This window comes from Telopea speciosissima, chromosome 10 (assembly GCF_018873765.1).
Source record: "Telopea speciosissima isolate NSW1024214 ecotype Mountain lineage chromosome 10, Tspe_v1, whole genome shotgun sequence".
NCBI classification, from domain to species: domain Eukaryota; kingdom Viridiplantae; phylum Streptophyta; class Magnoliopsida; order Proteales; family Proteaceae; genus Telopea; species Telopea speciosissima.
Window position 1 is genome coordinate 17,527,291 of NC_057925.1, and position 20,130 is coordinate 17,547,420.

The 20,130-nt window shown below is 39.9% G+C and overlaps 1 long non-coding RNA gene across 1 annotated transcript; it reads right to left on the bottom strand.

Annotated features, from left to right (window-relative positions):
• Positions 1-3,409: 3,409 nt before the first annotated feature.
• On the bottom strand, positions 3,410-19,854 carry LOC122643129. Its single transcript, XR_006330167.1, has 3 exons — positions 19,667-19,854; positions 17,616-17,622; positions 3,410-3,422 (listed from the first exon to the last, which is right to left on the bottom strand). It is a non-coding gene; the product is annotated as an uncharacterized LOC122643129 (long non-coding RNA).
• Between the last annotated feature and the right edge of the window lie 276 nt (positions 19,855-20,130).

Here is a 20,130-nt window from a genome sequence, read left to right on the forward strand (position 1 = left end):
TCAGCACAAGGTTTGACCAAGTTGGGAAAATTATATGATTAGCTACTTTTGGGTTTTCATTTACAAAACTGTCCACCCTATGTTTGAGTTAACAAAAATAGACAAAAACAAGTTAAGATTTACAAAACTGGACAAAATAGTGTCTCTCCCTCCCACACTTACTTTTTTAGACATTTTTCCCCTATCATTGCCTTCTCGCCCAGGCATCCTCTGTTCCCTGCAACCCTACCCTTGTCCCAGCCACCGCCATTCTCTGCTACCCCAAGTAACAGAGAAAAAAAAAAAGAGATTTTTCCAGAGGGGAACTGCCGAGGAAGGAAGGAGATGAAGGCATCGCAAGTGCGATCGCAACGGAAGCGCAAATAGGATCACAGTATCGATGGAGAAGTCATTCAAAATAAAGAACGAAGCTGGGATTGATTATTACCTAAGCCTCACAAGTGCAAGACCTCTAACCGATGATAGCCCTTTCGCAATCATTTCACTCACCACGCAAGCTTTGCGTTCCCACACGGTCAAGCTTTATATCTCCTCCACACCACCAAGGAACACACACCTTGATTTCTTCTAGGATCAAACACCAAGAGAAGAAGGGAAGGAGAAACGAATTTTGGGAGAGGAGAGAGCTCCAACGATTTTTGGGTTTGTGTGCATATCTCTTATGATTTTTGTGATTCCACAAATATATATTTGTCTCACAAAAATCCCCAAAAATATTAGCTCATATGGGTGTGAAATATTGAGTTACTAAATGTGACTCAAATATCCACCCATCCAATCTTTCTCTAATAGGAAAGATATGCATTGCTAGGGGAATCCAATCTTGGGTGGAATATCCAATATTCCCCCATTGGCTTTCAATTTCTAACAATCTCCTCCATCCTACTGTAAGATCCAATCTTACAAGAGGATCATAAAAAGAGAATCACGATCAACCATTACCGCGTAGATGAATGGAACTAAAAGGAAAGGGGTAGGATCGCAATGGGATTCCACTCAGCTTCTAAGAAATATGACATCGAAGATGCTAAGCAGATGTAATAACCTATGCCCAAGGTAAGTAGTTAAAACACGCAGCAGTCCCCCACAAAACAATGTTGCATGGTTCAATATAAGGCATGTGTACGGGACTGTCAATCCTCAATGAACCGATACACCGATCGAGAGATTCAATTACCTTGATTGGACCAACAGAATACATTTCAAACAAAATGTTCAGGAAAATAGATAATGTTTTATTTATGTAACTAAAAACATTTTAAAAACATTTTGAAGATGCTACCAGATCCGGATTTGGGTCCAATCCTGTATAGAATACTCTCCTCAACATATTCCCAACGTATGTGTTTGAGTTAAAATAAAACCGCAAGCGTACGGGTCAATCGTAGCTACGGGTCGAACACGAGGAGATATACGCCACTCTATTTAACTAACTTAAAAGTAATGCAAATGAACCAAATTAAAGTGTTAAATTAAACTAATTAAACTAACAAAAATCAATGCATCCTAACTCATAAGCATCTAACAAAATTAAGGGATTAAATCGGCGTCCTAACACATGAGCATCTAACCTATCAAACTAAAGCGAATTGAAAGGAATAAAAATGCAGCCACACATACTAACCACATAAAAAGAAATAAGGGAATAAAAATGCATCCATAAACCACAACCATATAAAATTAAAATAAAAGAAATAGAGGGGGAAGAAGAAGAAGATAGAGAGAGATAGAGGAGATGGAGAATGAGATTGAGAGTTTAGATAGTAAAACCTGGATGTGCTTGCATGAATGTAAATGAAAAGCTTGAATACTTGCATAAACTTACCATGACCTCCTCTTCTAAATCTTCAAGTCTTGTCATCAACTTAAGAACTTAGACTAGAAGGCTTAAAACCTAAACTAGAATTAAGAAATTACAACCCAATTGAAGACTTAAATTGAAATTAAAGCATAAACTAAACCTATTATAAGCATTAACTAAAAATTATAAAAGCAAACTAGAACTTAGAAAAGCCAAAAATCACAAATTAGAAGGAGAAGAAGAGAAGAAATTTCACTAAGTGAATGAGCCCATTTTTACAAGAGAGGTAGGGGGTATTTATAGGTGGAAGAGAGGAGAAGAGAGAAGATGGAAGTGTAGGAGAAATATTCCTAAGAAAGAGAATATTCTCTTCTCTTTCCTCTTTTACAATGCCTTGAATCCTAAGAAAAAAGAAAAAAATAGAAAGAAGAAGAAGAGAAGATTGTTTTACAGAACTTCATTTCAGAAAAATAAACTTCCAATTTTAACAAGTGCTTCCTTTTCTTTGTAGATATCTTCTCAAGCAATAAAATCAAAGCATCTTTGATTTTTCAACCTTCCATAGATGAGAAAATATAAATCTATCCCAAGTAGAATTTCGAAGTGCCCTTGAGAAGTTGGAGAGAGAGAGAGTAAGGGTGATGACTAGGATTCCTTCAAGAATAAATAAAATACCCATTCTGTCCTTCAGAAAACGTGGAGCATGGGGTGCTTATATAGGTCTCACCATTGTGTTCCTTGCGAAAAATCACACAAAATAAACCCAAATTTCATCCAATTCGGAGTTGGGGAGCCCAAGATATCTCAAGTTGAAGTTGGACTGTCCAGAGCCTTCCAAATGGAATCTTTCGGGTACAGTAAAGTAACTTCTGATAATTTCATTAAGGCCCCTAAAATCCGAACTTCCGTTTCACTTTGTTCCCATCTGACTGTCAATAATTATAAATAAACCCCTGCAGACCATTTTCACGCATCGTTACGGAAACGGCCATAACTTCTTCGTTTCAACTCGGAATTAAGTGCCGTTTGAACCATTGCGAAGCTGACTCGATGGGCTATGCATCCATTTATACTTCTAAAAAGCTTAAAAACATCTCCTTAGCATCATCTCCTTCATTTTCACAAGAATTCACCTAAACCCTGAAAAGCACAAGAAAGCACCGAGTAACTCTATTCAATGTGGTAAAATGTATAATTTATGCCCTAAAATTTCACACATAAATGTGCTCATCAGTATGGGCTGTGGGTTCCATATTGGGCATCTCTTTCGAATACAGTCAGACACTGAGAATCCAGCGCACCGATATATAGTCAGAGAGAGACATCAACCGTTGGAACACCAAAACTCTCAACATGTGAATGCGTCGATAAGGACCCCTCAGGTCAAGGGACCAATCGTGAACTACTTAAGAGAATCTCATTTTCTTTATGAACTGACAGTACACCACATGTGGAATTCTCAATGATCCAGTCCAATGTACACACCATATGTACACTCACATTTGTGTCTTGGAAAAATAACCTCCCTAAGCACACACAATGTGACCACCATGCCAGATGGGATGTCCAGTCCCATCCCCAGTGGTGAACAGTTTTAGGTATAAATACCTAAGGACAACAACTGAGCTCAACAACTGATCATGCTAATCAAAACAAGAATTTATTATTCAAATAGAAGGAGTTTTGTACATCAGTGCTAGTCACCCATGGACTTCACCCCCATAATCCCAACATGTTTCTCAAAAACACTAGGAGGCAATGCCTTAGTCATGGGGTCAGATAGGTTATCCGAAGTGTTAACCTTAGCTATGGCTATGTCACCGCGCTGAATAATCTCACGAATCAAGTGATATTTTTGCTCCACATGCTTATTCCTCTGATGAGCTCTTGGTTCCTTTGCTTGTGCGATAGGTCCCCTGTTGTCACATAACAATTGTATGGATCACTCCACTAGCTCAAGCACCAACCCTAGATCTGTCAAGAATTTCTTGAGCCAGATACCTTCCTTGGCTGCTTCACTAGCTGCCAAGTACTCAGCTTCTGTTGTGGAATCAGATGTTGACTTCTATTTGGCACTCCTCCAAATTACTACACCCCACCAATCATAAAAACCATCCTAGAAGTGGACTTTCTATCATCCTTGTCAGTTTGAAAATCCGAATCTGTATATCCAACCAGTGACAACTAATCACAACCATATACAAGGAAGTAATCTTTAGTCCTCCTTAGATACTTGACGATCCCCTTGACAACTGTCCAGTGCTCCTGTCCTAGATTGGATTGATATCGACTCACAATCCCTACGGCATGACAAATATCTGGCCTAGTACACAACATGGCATACATCAGACTTCCTACTGCCGAAGCATAAGGAACTCTCTTCATAGTCTCAATTTCCTCCGGAGTTTGGGGACATTGTGACTTGGATAAATCGATTCCATGTCTGAGAGGCACATTACCTCTCTTCGAATCCTGCATGTTGAACCTTTCAAGAACTTTGTCAAAGTAGGTGGATTGTGACAATCTCAACATCCTCTTCTTGCGATTTCTCACAAGCTTAATTCCTAGGATGTAGCTGGCTTCACCCAGATCCTTCATTGAGAATGTTTTGGATAACCACATCTTTACAGATGAAAGTAACTCCACATCATTCCCAATGATCAATATATCATCCACATATAGGACTAGAAAACAGACGGCACCCCCACAGACTTTCTGATACACACATGGCTCATCAATGTTTTGTTCAAGCTCAAAATCCTTGATAGTTTGATCAAAACGGATGTTTCATGATCTGGAAGCTTGTTTTAGTCCATAAATAGACCTCAACAACCTGCATACCTTGTTTTCCTCTCCTGGGGAGACAAAACCCTCTGGCTGATGCATATATATGACCTCATCTAGATAACCATTAAGGAAAGCTGTCTGTACATCCATCTGCCAGATTTCATAGTCATGGTATGCAGCAATCGACAATAAAATCCGAATGGATTTAATCATCGCTACAGGTGAGAGGGTTTCATTATAGTCAACACCCTCTTTCTGAGTGTATTCCTTCGCCACCAGTCTTGCCTTGAAACGTTCCACCTTTCCATCCACACCTCTCTTCCTCTTGTAGATCCATTTACAGCCTATGGGTTTTACCCCAACTGGAAGATCTTCAAGAGTCCAAACATGGTTAGAATCCATGGAACCTATTTCACTACGCATAGCTTCCTGCCATTTCACCGAGTCAACATCCTTAAGAGCCTCAGTGTAAGTATAAGGATCTGTGTCTAAACAATCAGACACCATGTGGAATTCTTCCACCTTTTGATCCTCCTTAGTGAGAAGGTTCAAACGAGTTGGCGGTCTGATAAACCTCCCACTCCTCCTAGGCTCTTGAGGCTGTTGCTCAACTGTGGGTACGTCAACTGGAACCTCTATCGATGCTGAAGGTACTTGGTAATCAGTTATTTCTTTAATGACCACTGGATCTGATCTCGGTGAGATTGTGTCATCCTCAAGAAATGTCGCATGCTTACTAACTATGACTTTTTGATTAACAGGGTCATAGAAGTAGTAGTCTATTATAGTCTTAGGGTATCCCAAGAAATAGCATCTATCTATTCGAGATTCCAACTTATCTGTCTGTAGTTTCCTTATATGTGCTATTCAACCCCACACCTTCAGATGTTAAAGACTAGGCTTCCGTCGATACCATAACTCAAAAGGTGTTCTGGTCACAGACTTCGTTGGTACCCTATTCAGTATATAGATGGCAGTTTCCAGTACAAAACCCCAAAAACTCAATGGCAGTTCCGAATAACTCAACATGGACTGAACCATGTCCAACAAGGTTCGGTTCCTCCTTTCTGAAACTCCGTTCTATTGAGGTATTCCTGGAACTGTCAACTGGGTTATGATCCCAGCTTCTTTTAGATAGTCCCTGAACTCATCTAATAATCACTCTCCTCCTCGATCAGATCGAAGGCACTTGATGCAATTACCCAACTGTTTTTCAACCTCTGCTCAAAATTCCTTGAATTTATCAAAGGTTTTCGACTTGCTGTGCATCAAGTAAATATAACCATAACGAGAGTAGTCATCAGTGAAGGTCACGAAGTATTCATAACCATACCTCGCCTGAACGTTGATGGGTCCACATACATCTGAGTGTATCAATTGCAACAGTGCTTTGGCTCTTCTTCCCTTGTTAGAGAAGGGTTTCTTGATCATTTTTCCTTGTAGACACGACTCACAGGTTGGGTAAGGTTCTACCTTCAATGATTCCAAAGGCCCATCCTTCACCAACCTGTTTATCCTTTCTACTCCAATATGACCTAACCTCAAGTGCCAAAGGTATGTAGAATTATCTTGGGCTGATTTTCTTTTTAAAGAACTATTGGAGATCTCATTCACCTCTAGTACTAGTTTTAAGAGATATAACCCGTTATCCAGTAGGCCAGAAGCAATAAAAGAATTATTCAATCGAATAGTTAATTTATTACCAAAGAGAAAAGTATAACCATCCTTAACAAGCCTACTAACAGAAACAATGTTCCTCCTAAACTGAGGAATATAAAAACAATCTCTCAAAATTAAAGTACTACTACTGAAAAATAAAGTAAAATCTCCAATGGCCTCAGCACCCATACCCGTTCGCAATCGAACTTCATCCTTACTCAGTCTTCTTGTCAGCTTGAACCCCTGCAACAAGTTGCAAATATGGACGGTAGACCCCGAGTCCACCAACCATGTGTTAGTAGGTTCCTCTGAGAAATTAGACTCATAAAGGACCAAGGTTTCAGAAATACCTTCTTCCTATTTGTCCTGCTTCTTTTTCTGAGCAGCCAGGAAAGCACGACATTCCTTCTTCCAATGTTCGTCCTTCTTACAATAGAAACAAGTCCCTTTGCTCTTGTTCTTCTGAATTCTCTTATCGCCAACCTTAGGGTTTTTGCCCTTGTTAGCCTTCTTCTTCTTCTTCTTGCCCTTGGGCTTTGAGGAAGAAGACTTGTCCTCTGTAGCCAAGACCTCCACTTTCTGCTTCTTGAATGCAGCTTCCACCTCTTGCAACATATTACCCAGCTCAGGGAGTTCCACGAAAAGTTTATTCATGTTGTAATTGACAATAAACGATCCGTAAATGTCTCGAGGCAATGAGTGGAAGATGACATCCATCTTATAATTCAGCTTGAATGATGTCCCAAGGTTCTCCAGATCCAGGAACAAGTTCCTCAGTTTCATGACATGGTCAATAACCGGAGTACCTTGAGCCATCTTCATGCCATGGAGGAGTGTCACCAGTTGATAATGGGCATGACGTTCTTCCCTCTCATACATCTCCTTCAACTCCTCCATCATGTCCTTGGTCAAGTACAGATCCTTGACCGAATCAGCGATGGTCTTCTCCAGAGAACTCAACACAATGAGTTTTGCCTTAGAGTTCTTCTGTCGAAACAACTCATAGGCAGGCTTAGAATCAGGGTTCTCCTCATTAGAGAATTCAGGCTCATCCTCGTCCAGGACAGACATTAGACTTTCCGCAGACAGGAGTAACTTGATGTTCCTCCTCCAGTCAACATAGTTAGGGCCGGTCAAAACATGATCTTTGATAAGGGTGGCATAGTTCATTTGGGTTGACATTTTTAAAATCTACATGATGCACAAAAATTGCTAATTAACATGATCTACAACCATTGAAATAACTGGGGTAAGAACAATCAATGGTCAGTCACACCCCAAGCTTCCCTCTAGCTTGTAGGGCATGAATTGGAAACGACCAACCCTCATGCTCCTGACTTAGCCGATCGGAGTTCATCATTCGCATCTTGGTTGGGTGGAGTATTCTATCCGTCACTTAGACTTCCAATGTATTTGGTCACCTGAGTGTCATGCCCATTCCTATCGGCTGACACACACTCAAGTCAAGTGTTTACCCTTAATTTCGGAGGGAACTATGGTGTTTGTGGGTTAATGCCTATTATCATAGAACACATACCACTGACCATAGTCTCTACCTATCACATGTGAGATGAGTGCAAACAATTTCACCAATTCACCCAAATATTATCCTATCGGCATCTACAAGGGTGGATCAATGACATTTCTACACTCACCAACTAAGGGAGGCCATGAGAATCCCACCAACCAGGGTTTCCCATATCACACTTGTATTATAATGAGGGAAAACGGGAACGCATATAAACCACAAGCATACATCCAATGTATAAACAAAATAGCACATCCATCTAAGGAAAACTATAAACGCATATACACCAATGGTTATGGGATAACATCTTTAATCAATGTGAGTTCATAACTAAGACAAACTCACTTTGACTAAAAATGGATGGGAGCAATCATAGCCTCATATGTTACTCCCACACATGGCAAAATAAGTGTGATAATGCATATGCAACTATCTATTACAGGAAAATTCCAAAACTACAATAAATAAGGACTCTTTAAGTGAGCAAGTCCTTCCTTCAATCTTTTCTCCAACGAACCGACAAGATCCCTGATCCATGATCTACGATCCACGATCCATGGTGCACGATCCTCGATCCACGATCTACGATCTATGATCCAAGATCCATGATCCACGATCCACGATCCACGAGGTTACAATAAATATTTTTAAACTAAGCTAAAAATATTATAACCCTTTCCAAATAAATAAAATTACATAACAGAAAACCAGTCCACCAAAATTGGACTGCCCGGAGAATAATAAAGGAAATTACATATAAAATCACAACCATGCCATGCCTAGCACACACATACATCTAATGCATGTAATTTTTACATCCCATAACCATGGTCCTCATTACACTTATGATGCTCAAAAATTATTATTCCAACATTTATGTGAAAAATTGCCCAAAAACACATAAAACATCATTACCATGGCAATTCAAGCCATAATGATAATGTGCATCCAATGCATCCATCATACAACCATTACCATGACAACTTATATCATAATGGTTATGTGCATTACATGATCATTACCATGACAGTCCAATGTCACTACGATCATGTACATCACATAGCCATTGCCATGACATCTTATGTCATAATGGTCATGACACATACCCCCACAAAATCATCACATACATGCTTACGATAAATAATTAATCCACAAAATATCATAAGCCATTATGCATACTGGGGAAGGTAGGTGAATGAAAGAATCTTTCCACCCATCTTCTCCAAGAGATCTTCCCAATAAAGCAAACCAGAAATTTTTTTTTTTTTTTTTTATTAAACAAAGTAGAATAAAAATTTTATGAGCATCACATTATAATGAACAAAAAAATTGAAAACAACCTCATCGATAAAGAGGCTCTGATGCCACTGAAGGCATCGCAAGTGCAATCGCAATAAAAGCGCAAATAGGATCATAGTATCGATGGAGAAGTCATTCAAAATAAAGAACGAAGCAGGGATCGATTATTACCTAAACCTCACAAGTGCAAGACCTCCAACCGATGATAGCCCTTTCGAAATCGTTCCACGCACCACACAAGCTTTGCGTTCCCACACGGTCAAGCTTTATATCTCCTCCACACCACCAAGGAACACACACCTTGATTTCTTCTAGGATCAAACACCAAGAGAAGAAGGGAAGGAGAAAAGAATTTTGGGAGAGGAGAGAGCTCCAAAGATTTTTGGGTTTGTGTGTATATCTCTTATGATTTTTGTGATTCCAAAAATATATATTTGTCTCACAAAAATCCCCAAAAGTATTAGCTCATATGGGTGTGAAATATTAAGTTACTAAATGTGACTCAAATATCCACCCATCCAATCTTTCTCTAATAGGAAAGATATGCATTGCTAGGGGAATCCAATCTTGGGTGGAATATCTAATATTCCCCCCATTGGCTTTCCTTTTCTAACAGGAGAGTCACTATTTTGTCTAGTTTTGTAAAACTAAACTTGTTTTTGTCTATTTTTGTTAACTCAAACATAGGGTGGACAGTTTTGTAAATGAAAACCCAAAAGTAGGTAATCATGTAATTTTACCCATTTTGTATAAATCACTTTGGAATATTATTTTTCTTACATTCCCATGGTAAGAAGAAATCCTCACATTCTTATTCATTGACCGTTGATGCATCTGATTATCTATTTCTAGAGGGCAAAGAAGTAATTGTACCCCTCTCTCTCAAAAGCTCACCCCACCTCCCTATCCCAAGAACTTCTTGTGGTTTCTTCTTAGTAATTCATTCCCTTTTCCGGTGGATATAGAATCTCTCCCCTGAGGGCTAAGGTGGGATTCCCACATCCCCCCAAAAAAAAGTGGGATTCCTTCCGTGTATTAGGAATTCAGCATATCATCTTAGCAGTACTTTCACTCCATCGGTAAGTTTATTTTGCCTTACAAAAGGAATCATGGCCCATTAACCTTTCATTTTCTTAAGTTATGAACTGGGAATCACTTTTTAAAAAGACCTTATGAGAAGATAATTTTCTCCATCATTTTCTGATTTAAACTATTTAGTCTCTCCAAGAGAGAGTCACGGCAGAATTCCAAATTTAGGATATTTTATTTCATTGCTTATGGATTTTTCATTGTTTATGGATTTGTTTCCTATTGGTTGCTCAAGCATGAGCTCTCTTTGTAATCTCTCAATTGATTTTTAATATATAAATTTAGTGATTCTCCAAGAGAGAGTCACGGCAGAATTCCAAATTTAGTGACTCTCCATGAGATTTTAATTGGTTTGTTTAAGTTGATTTTGAATAGAGTCTGTCATAGAGCGATCTCTTTTCTGATCCAGGCTCTGAATGAATCTTGTTAACTTTACAACTGTTCAAAAGAGTTGCAGCGGTTTAAAAAATTATATACATTATGAAAATTGAAGAAAAATCTACGGCTTATATATATATATATATATATATATATATATATATATGTGTGTGTGTGTGGAAATGAGAGAACTATTAGGATTATTCATGACCTTTGGGATTATAATCGAGTTGGGTGTTTTCTAGATTTTGGGTTTTTTGATGAACGCCTTTTGATAGTGGTTTCTGTAGCTGACACCTTTTGGTTTTGTATTAGATTTTCAACTATCACTAACCATAGCTTAACCAAAAGCTTTTAATGGTAGTACTTGATGATTAATATATAGTAAGAGGTGTATACTCTCGGTCATCAAGTTATATATGTCATTTCTAAGAAGCATAATGTATGATTATAATCTTTATGGATCATGGTTTTGTATTGAGTAGAACATTGTAAGGACTAGGTTTTAGATATGTTACATCTAAGCATGAAGTACATAGCCCGTATGAGTCCAAGCGTGCAGTACATAGCTCGTATTTTATAAATGGGAGAATGTTTTCTGTGCCGGTGGCGCAGGCTGTGCCCAGACACACGGGGGTGGGCAAAATGATCACCCTGCCCCCCTGAATGGCAGGTCCATGTGTCTAGACGCAGGCTATGCTATGACATAGAGAACATCACCCCTTTATAAATTTATTATCTTGCATCATGGTAGTTTTTTTTTTTTTCTGATAGGTAGAACAAAATACTTACAACCAAAGGCCAAGGCCAATCGAACTAGCCCTCTAGGAAAAAGTACAAGAGGTTTAACGAAACAAAAAAATACAGCACAAAATCAGATAACCAGTTACATATTACAAGACCTGAACAAATTACCTATTCTCCCAATCGGATGAACCCTCCATCTTTCAACTAGAAGCAAGTTCCTAGGATTTCTTCTGCGCTGAGGGATAATCTCTTTACATCGGTCTTCAACATCTGCTCGGATATCAGTAATAATAGAAGGGCTGGTCTTGGTAGTTGATAATAAGTTCAGCAGAATTTGTGAGATCTTTCTTATGCTATTGGTAAATAAATCTGAAGGCATAATTGGTTGTCCTTTTGAGACAAGTGGCATTGTATAATGCATATTGGTTGGATGCATGTTTTATGTTTTTTGAGTGTGATTTTATGTACTTGTAATTGTGTACATATAAAAGTGCGTGAATAACTCTCTTAAAACATATTAATGTATATAAAATAGGTCTAATTTCTTTTTTTTCTTTTTTTGTGGTAACAAACAGGTTTAATTTCTTTGATGGGCTGATGGGTTGAAGGGGGGATAAAGAATAATCCTACATTGACTAAGTTTGATATCCTGAAAGACTTGATATATCATTTTGGCCTATCCAAATAATAGTTTAAGCTTTGATCTAACTTACAATTAATCTGGATTCCTGTGTAGTGCCAAATCCCTGTGGAATGGAAAAGAGTTCGTCATACTCATATATAATGAATTGAATGTACTCCTTGATTTTTTATTTTTCTTAAAGGAGAATATATAAGCTTTACAAAGATTGAGATCCTAATTGATCTAAACTAGGAAAGAGATACAAAGAATATTGAGTTTACATGTACAAAGGATTTTATGTAAACAAGGAAAGATTTATCATCACATGTGAAGGTTTATTATCACATGTGATAATAAACTGAGAAAGGAAAGATATCCTACGGCTGGCTCTTGCTCTCAATAAACCCCCTCAAGGTGGAGAATCGGATGACCGAATCTTCAGCTTGTCTAGCAAAAATTCAAAGCGAGCCGATGCAAGTGGCTTATTAAAAGTATCGGCAAGCTGATCATTTATAGATATAAATTGAACCTACAGTTGGCGCTTGGACACACGATCACAGATAAAGTGGAAGTCGATCTCCACGTGCTTTGTACGCGCATGAAAATTTGGATTGGCAAAGAGGTAGGTGGCGCCAATATTATCACCCCATAAGATTGGTGGACCATCCAAAGGATAACCAAGCTCACGCATAAGAGATTCCAACCATACTAACTCATTCGAAGCATCTGCCAAGGCTTTATACTCGGCCTCTGTGGAGGAGCGGGTTACAGTTCTTTGCTTACGAGATGTCCAAGAAATAAGATTAGGACCGACAAAAATTGCAAACCCACCAGTAGAATTACGATCAACAGTATCACCAGCCCAATCAGCATCAGAGAAAGCCTGAAGGGACCGAACAGGGGGACGCTCAATAAGAAGACCATGTGTGCAGGTACTTTTGAGGTAACGAAGAATACGTTAGACAAGTTGCCAATGATCCTCAGTTGGGGCATGCATAAATTGGTAGGCCCAATTGACTGAAAAGCTGACATTTGGGCGAGTAAGGGTGACGTACTGAAGAGCCCCAACAATAGAACGATACTTGGTTGGGTCAGACATGAGAGCACCCCCTGAATTCGAAGGCTCAACTATAGTAGCTATAGGTGTCTTGATCAGTTTGTAATCAACCATACCAGTGTGATCTAATAAATTAGAAATATAGTAGGATTGGGACAAGATAATCCCACAAGAATGAGGAATAACTTCAATGCCCAAGAGAAAATGTAGCTGGCCAAGATCTTTAATTGAAAATTCATCAGATAGTTACCGAAGGAGAGAAGTCACCATACAAGTCACTGCCCGTAACTACAATATCAACATAGATAAGAATATAGAAAACATGGCTGCCCGAGTGCTGAATAAACAAAGAAGTGTCTGTCTTGGAGCCACAAAAACCAAGGCGAATGAGAAAGGCAGATAAACGAGCAAACCAGGCATGGGGTGCCTATTCCAAGCCATAAAGAGACTTATGCAATTTACAGACATGTTGCAGATGAGATGCATCAACGAAGCCTAGGGGCTGAGTCATGTAAACCTCCTCAGCCAATAATCCGTGGAGAAAAGCATTGCTAACATCAAGTTGTTTGATGGACCACGCTTGAGACACAGCTATAGAGAGTACCAATTGAATAGTAGTGGGTTTAATAGCATGGCTGAAAGTCTCACCATAGTCAATTCCGTGTTGTTGGTGGAAGCCTTTGGTGACTAACTGCGCTTTGTAGCGCTCAAGAGAGCCATCAGCCTTCCTCTTAATATGGTACACCCATTTGCAGCCAATAATATTCATCGTGGGTGATTGAGGCACAAGAGATCATGTCCCGTTCTGAATTAGAGCATTAAATTCTTCCATCATCGAACCCGCCATTCTAGGATTTTATTTTCCTGCAAATAACAAGTTGGCTCAGTAGTAACAGGAATGGCATTGAGAGCATGAGGCATGGAGCGCAATTGCATGGGATGTCGGGTAGAGGGTTGTGTGTGTCGGTTGGGTGGCAGTAGGCAAGGGAACGGTGAAAGGGGGTAAAGTTCATGTATAGGACGGGTTCTAAAAGGTAGGGAGTCAAGGGAAGGGGCAGCAATAGGGCAATTGGGGAGGGCTGGACCGTAGGTGGTGAGGTAGTAGGGTTGGTACCCTTTACTAGTGGTGAAGCCACCTACAATTGCAAGGCTAATAAGGGCGTGGGCATAGGAATGGGTGGGGAAGGAAGCCGAATGGGGGCAGAAGCCCATGGGAGGAGAATATAGGAGGAGGGGGTCCTAAAATCGAAACAGAGAGAGGAAAGGACCCCTCATCAGAGCAAACATGGCACACAATGACAATACGATTGGTAGCAAGATTAAGACAACTATACCCAACATGCAAGAGACTGTAGCCTAGGAGCACACACAACGATGAGCGAAAATCCATTTTATGCCTATTGAAAGGACGCAAATAGGGAAAACATAGGCAGCCAAAAACCTAAAGAAAAGAATAATCCGGATTGTGGTGAAAAACAAGTTGAAAAGGAGAGACTCTAAGAGAGACCGGAATATGCATACGATTAATTAAATAAACAGCCATTTCAAAAGCAAAGTGCCAATAAGTTTGGGGAACCGACCTATGAGCTAAAAGACAGAGTCCTATCTCAACGATATGTCGATGACGGCGTTCAACATAACCCTACTGCTCATGAGTATGGGGCAAAAATACGATGAGAAATTCCAAGTTTTGAAAAATAAGCAATTAAAGTGTGAAATTCTCCACCCCAATTAGTTTGGACAGATTTTATCTTGCGGTCAAAGAGACACTCAACAAGAGCTTGAAATTTAAGAAAGACATAAAAAACATCAGATTTACGAACAAGTGGATAAAACCAAATATACTTAGTGTCAGTGTCCACAAAAATTACATAAAAATGATGGCCATCAATAGAAGCAATGGGGGAAGGACCCCAAACATCACTAAAAATTAGTTCCAATGGAAATAAACTCCTATGATGCGTTGCAGGTAAAGATAAACGACTTGCTTTACCCAATTGGCAAGCCTTACAAATACTACTAAGACGAGACGACTGACAAGGTAAATTATTTATTTTTATCATATGGCAAAGGAGATGCTCATGCGAGTGTCCTAGGTGACGATGCCAAATGTCAAGGGAGCTACGAACAGCAATGTGGGCAGACAGAGAAGAGGATGGGTGAAGTTCATAGAGACCTCCTTTACTCGAACAGAAAAGAAGAGTGGACTTGGTAACCTGATCCTTTACAAGAAAGTGAGATTGGTGAAACTCAAAGAAAACATTATTATCTCAAGAAAATTTTTGGGCAAAGAGAAGCGACTTAGACATGGATGGAATATGCAAAATATTATATAAAGAAAATACACGAGGAGAAGAGAAGGAATAGAGGAAGATCCAATGTGAGTGATGTATAAGCCCTTACCATTACCAACATGCAATTGATCCTGACCATTGTATTCGTCGTAGTGGGATAGGGATTGGATGTCTGGCATCCCATGATGACTGGCACCAGTGTCGGGGTACCATGGAAGTGAGGTAGACGGATGTGGGGTAGGCAAGAGAGGTGGATAAGGATGATGGTAAGATTTCGGAACATAGGCTGGATACGTGGGATAAGTGTAGTGAGCAGCCGGTGGTGGGTTATGGGATGGATAGGAAAAGGTATTCGGTTTAGGGTAACTTGGTTGTTGATGATAGTAGCAACGATCCGTGGAGTGATTTATGCGCCGGTAAATATAACACCAGAAGCGGCCTGGTTGCTAATTTGGGAAGCCACGGCAGCGACCACCACGGCCCCTACTCTCGACCACCACGACCACCCCTATTGGGAGAGGGAGAGCCGTTAGGACCAGGGGAGGAGGAGCATTGAACTATATTGGCCCTTGGAGAAGCACTATAAGATGTAGCATCAAAGACCGTCAGTTTGTTCAGAGAAATGCCATGAAGAAACTCATGGCTCAACAACATTGCATGAAGATCATCGTAGGAGATTGGATCAGTCCTCGTTAACAGAGAGGAAACCATAGCCTGAAACTCAGACTTGAAACCACTGTAAATATCCAGATTAAAAGTGCTTGGGTGGAGGGTGTGACCGGCAGAAATCGACTTCGCATGCTACAAAAATTGGGACACAATCTCATTGGGCTTTTGTTGAATTTCTTGTAAGGCCATGGTAAGCAACATAATATGACTCTTAGATGAAGAGGAAAAGGTAGTAGAAAGGGTCTGCCAGATTTCTTGACTGGTGCACTTGCCAATAATTAGGGGAAAGACTTCCTCAGAGAGGGAGGCAATGAGAAAACTTCGAATCAGAGAGTCCTAGTGAAGCCAAGATGCAGCAACAACCAGATCAGTAGGGCAAGGAATGGTACCATCGAGATGACCAAATAAATTCTATCCATCCAGAAAGGGCTCAATTTGAGTTTGCCAGAAGAGAAAGTTCTTGGGCGTGAGCTTAATGGAGATATAGATGAGCATGATGGAGAGAAGAAGAAGAAGAAGAAGCACAGATGGTAAGGGGAGAAGAGGTTTCAGGCACGACATTGGAGTGGACTGTAGAGTTCTCGTCCCCCATGGAGATGAAAAGAAAGAACAGAAAAAAAAGGGACGCGGTGGAGCTATATGGCTCTGGATACCATAATGAATTGAATGTATTCCTTGATTTGTGATTTTTCTCAACGGAGAATATATAAGCTTTACAAAGATTGAGATCCTAATTTATCTAAACTAGGAAAGAGATACAGAGAATATTGAGTTTACATGTACAAAGGATTTTATCTAAACAAGGTAAGATTTATCATCACATGTGAAGGTTTATTATCACATGTGATAATAAACCGAGAAAGGAAAGATATCCTATGGCTAGCTCTTTCTCTCAATAACATATAGGGATCCATTGTTTATGGGGTACAAAACCCACCTCTGATGTATGGGATCCACACCTCATGGACAGTGGATTTTATGTAGAGACAATCCCCACGCAAGTATTTTGGTCAAATAATGAAACATATTTCTCTAGATTTCTATTTAATTATATATGGAGAAAGTACTGTGGGGGGAAGTGTACTGCCCATGCCCAGACACAATGTGGGCAAAATGATTGCCTCGCCCCCTATAAAAGCCAGAAATCCTGCCCCCAAGATGCCTCTGTGACCCCTCTCATTGGCCCTCGTGCACACGCAAGGGCCATACTCCCTCACAGAGAACTGTCTTTCATTGTTTATTTTTTGGAAAAAAATGTTAAGCGGCTGGTTTCTATGCTTAGACCCAAACCAATGCCCTTGTACACGAAAAGACCATTCAACCCCTAGTGAAACTGAAAATCGCATCCAAACCAATGTCTTTGTGCGCACTTTCATTGTCTATCACGTTGGTTCTGTGTACAAAAAGACCATTCAACCCCAGTGAATTAAAAATCACATCCAAACCAATGCCTCTATGCGCACTTTCATTGGCTACCACAGTGGTGCAAGTGCTACACCACTTTTCTTCTTTCAAAGGTTGTAGCTTATGCCTAATGATTTGTCATCTTTTTTTTTTTTTTTTTTTTTTTTGCTTTATTTGGGAACACTAGTTTCCATGTCAGTGTTTTTTTTTTGGGTTTTTTACAATTACCACCCCAAAATCTTTCATATTTACTATTACCCCCCCAAAAACTTTGAAACAACTGTTACCCTCCCCTGTTGCATACTAATAACTAATTGGCCCCCACCGTTACAGACCCGTAACGGCGGGGGTTAATCGTGACAGTGTGCCGTTGTCACGGATTTTTTAGGACCAAAATGCCCTTTTTGGGGTGGTAACTGTAAAAATTTTCCCACCCCATCACCACCGTCCCTTCTCCTCCTCCTCCTTCTTCTCCTTCTTCTTCATCAAGAAGCGTAGTTGCTGAGCTACTAACAGAAAAATCTCCAGTGCTCTTGCCACCGTCAAAGATGAAATTGTTATCATAGGCTTTAGGGTGAGGATCAGCATCTTTAGACTTCTCTGAAACACCAACATTCCCAGAGTCTTCCAAGTTCAATTTCTTCATTGACTCTGGAATTTTAGATGCCAAGCTGACTCCCATTGTCACTTCCTCCAAATACAAAACTATTCTCGTCAGAACCTTTAGAGATAAAATTGGCATTTTTAGGCTTCTCTGCATTGTTGTTCTGATTCTCAAAACCTTCATTATTTAAATCCCTCTTCTCATCTTGTAGCTTAGACACTCTGTTTCCATCAAAATCATAACTTTTCTTACTATTACTTCCGTAACCAAACACACCTGAACTTGAACTCTCTCCCCAACCTGCACTAAAACTAAAAGTGGAATCTTTAGAAGCCTTTTCCTCTTATTGATTTCCAAAGTTCAACTTCTTCATCTCCTGCCGAAGCGATTCACCGACACTTTCACTTAGCCCGCTCTTTTCCATATTTGAATTTGAGACCAAACTTGTAGAAGCTTCTCCATGACCAATGTTCGAATAGTTCATGGTCTCACAATCGGTTACCGATGACTTGTTGATTCAAGGAAAACCGCTGAAACGGAAGAGGAAAGGAGAAGAGATCTTTACCTTCGAAAGGGTTAGGGTTTGTTGATTGTATTCGTGGTATTGTTGCCAGAGTTCGGGAATCTACCAAAGCCGGCGACATATCAGGTTAAGAGTCATGAAACCAAACTATTGGACAAATGATATTCCGTTAAAATCGAATGCTACGATGATAGAAGCAGAGAGGGATGGGTAATGTTATTTTTGGTTTCGTGGATTGAATATCGTTCCCTCTATTATTGTTCTCTTCTGTGGATCTTTTCGCTCTTCCTTTTCTTCCTTTGTGTCGAAGGAAATGAAGGAAGAACTCTATCACGGGCTTTGGAGGATTTCCTGCATTCAATTAGGGTTTAATTATCGGATATTCAACACCTGCGACGAGTTGACTAGGGAAGCTGAGACTCTAGTTCTAAGTTCGAAGAACTTAAGGCCTGGGAATCTTCGCCGGCAGTGCAGATGTGGCAAGAACTGTGCGGAGCCCAGGCGATGGCGTTGATGCTGGCTTGGTGCCTCTGCAACTCAAAGAAGAAGGAGAAGAAGAAGGAGAAGGAGGACGAGAAGGGACGGTGGTGATGGGGTGGGAATTTTTACAATTACCACCCCAAAAAGGGCATTTTGGTCCTAAAAAATCTGTGACAACGGCACACTGTCACGACTAACCCCCGTCGTTACGGGTCTATAACGGTGGAGGCCAGTTAGTTATTAGTATGCAACAGGGGAGGGTAACAGTTGTTTCAAAGTTTTTGGGGGGTAATAGTAAATATAAAAGATTTTGGGGTGATAATTGTAAAAACCCTTTTTTTTTGGGGGTATATGTTGATAAGGAAAGCTTTAATTGGATAAAGTAAAGTAGATTCCAATTTGATAGGGAGTAGGGTTCTTTATGTCTCTATAAAGTATAACCTTTCCCCTTCTCTCCATTATGCAACTCGACCGCCCTTTAAACAATAGTAGGATCGTTTGCTTCAATCTCAGAGCTTGACTTGCTTGCCATGGCAGAATCAGAAGATGACTATTCTGACTACTACGACGATGACGAAGATGATGACTTCCTTGAAGAAGATGAAGACAGTTATTCTGAAGGTGAAAGTGATCCTCAAGAAGATAATAATTCTACTGATGAAAGCGAAGGCGAAGAAGACAATGATGACAAGGACGACAAGGAGGATAAAGAGTATAATGAAGACGGAAAGTACAGCCGTTCGGTGAGTTATGAGTCTGAACGACTTAAAATTTCTGAGAATAATGGTGGTGATAATAACCGTTCTGTGACTTACGAGTTTGAACGTCTTCGTGTGTCTGAGAATACTAATAATACTAGTAGTACTAATAGTGTCGACCCATATCGTGTTTGAAGTTCATCCGGTGGAGTGGAGATGGCAGTGGTTACATACATATTAGATTTTTATGTTTTTATGGTTTCAAATTAAGTGGATGTCACGCAAGGCAATGGTTTTATTTTCCTCAGATCTCGTTTTTTTATGGTATGTAATTGTAATTGCAAGTTTTCTTTTACTTGCTATGTGAATAGGTGAATCAGTGGATCGACCTCTATGTCCTCTTATTTTTCTTCTCTTCAATTGCCCTTTTCGATGTCCAGATCCTCGACTTCCGCCTGCCCCTACTTTAGTGTGCGCCCTACACACAACGG